Here is a 4935-nt window from a genome sequence, read left to right as displayed (position 1 = left end):
TTTCAAAGTTTTTCAAGTTGTTTTTTTTAGTGAAAAACATGTTTTCTGGGTGTTTTTGTGACCTATTTCATGTGTAAGCTCAGTCGTGAGTTAAATGGTCTAATTCTCAAGTTTTTCAGATTTGGATAGAGAGTTTCACGACTGTTTCGCAAGTATGGCTTACCAGTGAAATTTCACGGGAAGCTTACCAGTTAAATTACCAACGAAAATTTCCAGATCAGCTTTTTAAAGGGCATTTCGTGGGACATTTGTTCTAACCTTCTCCCATCTTCTCCCAAACCCCTATTTTTATGCTTCAACATCAAAACCCAACTAATTTCAAGTGTTTTACATTTCATAAACATCTCTAACGTAATATTTAACTCTTTTTATTGATTTTGATCCTTAGATTATGTTTTTGGGGATTTCATGTTCATAGTTGGGATTTTCTCAAATGAGAGTTGGAAAACTTAATTTCTGTCAATCTTTTTGATTGGGTTTTGTCTTAAATGTTGATTTGCTTTGGATGTTGGCCCCCTTGTGGCAAAAATAACATGTATTTAGGCAAGATTTTCATATGTTCACGCGTTGTTTAACATTCATGTGTAGTGTGTGCACTCTAAGTGTTTGATAAAATGCCCAAATGGCATTTACTTGTTGTTTTGGACTCCGATGAGTACCAATTTTTGGGGATTACCATTATTATGCATGTCTATCATGTTTTAATCATTGGTTGCATGTTTTACACACTTTACCCCTTGAGTGCCTTGCTCATGCATTGGTCATGCATCTCACATGCACACTAGATGCATAATAGATGCACTTTGCTGCACACACTCTAACACTTGACATGTTTTGCTTTCACTCATGCTAGTTTAAGTCTTTTTAGACCTTTTAGCACATATAACATGTTCTTGTGTCTATGTCATGCCTTGGTCTATACTTTGTTTCATCATCCTTAGCATGTCATGTTTACTTTATGCTTTGTAGCATTCTTTGTTTTTGTCTTTCGTTTGAGCTTCATTTTCTCATTCATCTGGCACCCTTCATGCATTGCTCAAATCTTCTTTTCTTTCCCTCCTTCCTCTTGACTCATGTACACATTCTTAGGGAGGGGAAATTCTACCTTGTGTACATTCGTAGGGGGAGAAAGCCATAGGAGAGATGCATATACCAAGGGAGAGAAGATATTTTTTTTTTCTGAGAAAACCTTGTTTTGTTTTGTTTTACTTTATGCTTGTTTTTTTGTTGTTTTATAGTGCTTTGAGTTATGTTTAGTATCAATGTTTTGTTTCTCTCATCGCATCGTGTTTATGTGTTGGACATAAATACATCCTTATGCTATTGTGCTTTATTGGTTGCATGTTTGGATGATCATTTGCTTTGCTATATGATCATTGTAGTCATTTCCATATGACTGTTTTGTGTTTGATCAAGTTGCTTATATGTTTCACCTCATGTTTACTTGATCGATATTTACTTGTTACATTATACTTATCCTTTTATCATTTGATTTACCTTGAGGGTCTAATGTGTTTTGTGCAAGTGTTTCAGGTTACATGTATATATGTTCCAAGTTCATCATAGCTTCTAGATTTAGTTGTGAGTGAGTTTTGCCATTGTTCCCAAACTCACGTTTAAGTCAAGAGTCTGTTATAGGGTGTTTTGTCACGAAATAGCCAAAAGGGGAGATTGTAAAGTTGTGATTTACAACTATGTTTTATGTTGGCTTTATTCCATAACAAAAAGTGTTGTAATTACTTTAATTTTGTTCCTTGTATTTTGTGAGATTTTATTGTATTGAGTTTAGTATTAAGTTGGTGAAGAATCGAGCATGAAATGAGGATCAATGCATTTCGCGACTAGCTCGCGAGAAGTTCACAAGAAGGGTTCCCACGAAAAGGGTATGTGAGAAGCACATGACTGGAAGCTGAAGAGTCATGCCAGGCTGTCAATTTCGTGAGTGTTTTGCGGGTAAGGCCTTCTCACGAGATGCTTGTGAAACTCTCTGCTTGGAGAATTTTTAAATGTAACTTTCTTATCCTTCACCCATACTATATATACCCTCATTACCTACAAAAGTATAAGGAGGCCATTTAGAGAAAAACCCTGGATAGATTTTCTACAGCACAAACACCCATCTTTTAGAGAGAGAGAGAGAGAGTTACTCATCCTTAGTGAGAAATCATTCTAACCTCTTCTCCTTCCCTCTCTCATTATCATACCTTGAGAGGAGATTTGTAACCAAACACAACCCACACATTTTCAGAGTGTAGAGAGTGTTTTGGAGCTTGGGAAGCTTTGGGGATTTGCCGAAAGAAGCCAGTGAGGCTTGGCGGATGCAATAAGGCGTATTGCGAGATCCAGAAAGCTAAAGAAGACATAACTCCGTGAAGTCCATTGGTAGTAGGAGCTTGAAGGGCTCAAGTACATTGGGTAGACTAGGCTTGGAGGGTCTATTGTTATTCGTGTACTCCAATAAAATTCTCTAATGGATCGATTTACCGCTTGGAGGGCAACAGAGAGGTTTTTCGCCGAGTACTTTGATTTCCTCTTCGATAACACGTCTCGGTATTATCTATGTTTGCATTCTTCTTCCCTACTCTTTTAGCTTTCATTTTATTGTTAATATTTGATGAATATGGCTTAGAGTAGTTTATTGTTTGTTTGCTCGCATTTACTCTATTCCTTATTTAGTTTAAGTCAGAGTAAAATTAACCGAGCCATAATTTTAATTTGGGATCTAAACAGCTCTTGTGTTTTCACACAAATTCGAGCTTTCAAATCTGAAGGCAAAAAGATTGAGGACAACCTTAATGTGGCTGGTATCATTGACAAGCTACCACCATCATGGAAAGAGTTCCAAAACTCAATGCGCCATAAGCAAAAGGAGACATCCCTAGAATCCTTGATCACTCGAATTTGCGTAGAGGAGGAAGCTATAGGACAAGATGCACGTATAATGCAAGAGGTAATGGACATTCTACCAACAAGGTAAATTTAATTTCTGCAAGCAATAACCAACCCAAAGATCATTATCCTAAAAATGCACAACTAAGGCCAAGAAAGAAAAATATGAAAAATTATGGTAGACCTCAATATAGGGGCAACCCTAGTAAAAGGAATAAGAACCTAGGACTCCTTTCAAATAACCAACAAGTTAATCCATGTTTTGTTTGTGGCAAGAGTGGGCATATTGCTCGATTTTGAAAATTTCGAAAACATGGGTCTATCCCACAAAAGCTAATGTACGTTACTGAAGAGCCTTTAATGGCTATGATTACAGACATTTACATGATCCAATATGTTGAAGGGTGGTGGGCAGACTCTGATGCCAATAGGCATGTTTGCTATGATAAAAATTGGTTCAAAATATACACTCCTGGCCTTTGGAAAAAGAAAAAAACAATTATACTTGGTGACTCTAGTAAAACCAAGGTACTTGGGAGTGGTGAGGTTGAGTTGAAATTTACCTCTGGACATGTGCTCACTTTGAAAGATGTGCTATACACACTATCCATAAGGAAAAATCTAATGTTAAGCTATTTGCTAAATAGGGCTGGCTTCAAACAAATAATGGAATCTGATCAATATGTAATCTCTAAGAAAGGATTATTTGTGGGCAAAGGGTATGCTTGTGATGGAATGTTAAAACTAAATATTGAAAATAATATATCATTTGCTAGTTCTATTTATATGTTGTCTTTTATGAATTTTTGGCATGCTCACTTGTGTCATATAAACAGTAGATATGTGGGAATTATGAGTAACATAGGATTAATTCCAAGACTAACAAAAGATATTGAAAAATGTGAAGCTTGCAGTAAAGCTAAAATTACTAAACGGCCTCATAAAAATGTTGAAAGAAATACCGAATTGTTAGAACTAATACACACAGATCTTTGTGAATTTGAAGGAAAATTAACTCGTGGAGGAAACAGGTATTTTATCACCTTTATTGATGATTTCTCCAAATATGCATATGTTTATTTATTAAAGAATAAAAGTGATGCTTTTGAGAAATTTAAATAAATTCTTAGAGAAGTTGAGAACCAATTCGGAAGAAAAATAAAAAGATTTAGAAGTGATAGAGGTCGGGAGTATGAATCTATTGAGTTCAACTCATTTGTTCAGTCATTGGGAATAATCCATGAAACTACTCCTCAATACTCACCTGCATCTAATGATGTGGCTGAAAGAAAAAGTAGAACTTTGATTAATTTAACAAATGCCATGCTTATTGAGTCAAGTGCACCTTTAAATCTGTGGGGGGGGAAGCAATTTTAACAGCCTGTCATGTTTTAAATAGAGTGCCAAACAAAAAAACTAAACTCACACCTTTTGAGTTGTGGAAGGGGCATAAGCAAAACTTGGGATATTTTAAAGTTTGGGGTTGCTTAGCCTTTGTAAGGTTAACGGATCCCAAAATACCTAAATTGGGTGTTAGAGCTACCACATGTGCTTTTCTTGGATATGCAGTAAACAATACAGCCTATAGATTTTTGAATATTGAAAATAATGTGATTTTTGAATCAGGTGATGCTATCTTTCATGAGGAAAAATTTCCTTTTAAATCTAAAAATAGTGGGGGCAAAGAAGTTAGAGAAAATGTGTTATCTTAGCCTAGTTCTTCTACTCCTCATTCACAAAATCAAGAAAATCTTGAAATTGAACTTAGGAGTAAAAGAACTAGAGTTGAAAAAGATTTTGGCCTTGACTATTATGTTTTTAATGTTGATGAAAATCCTTTTACTTTGAAAGAAGCTTTGTTATCACCTAATTGTGTATTTTGAAAAGAGGCTGTGAATGATGAAATAGATTCACTAATTTCTAATAAAACATGGAAGTTAGTAGATTTACTTCCTGGTTGTAAAACAATAGGTTGTAAATGGGTCCTTAAGAAAAAGCTTAAACCTAATAGCACAATAGAGAAATTTAAAGCTAGACTTGATGCAA

This window comes from Quercus robur, chromosome 10 (assembly GCF_932294415.1).
Source record: "Quercus robur chromosome 10, dhQueRobu3.1, whole genome shotgun sequence".
NCBI classification, from domain to species: domain Eukaryota; kingdom Viridiplantae; phylum Streptophyta; class Magnoliopsida; order Fagales; family Fagaceae; genus Quercus; species Quercus robur.
Note: the sequence above shows the minus strand (reverse complement) of the source record.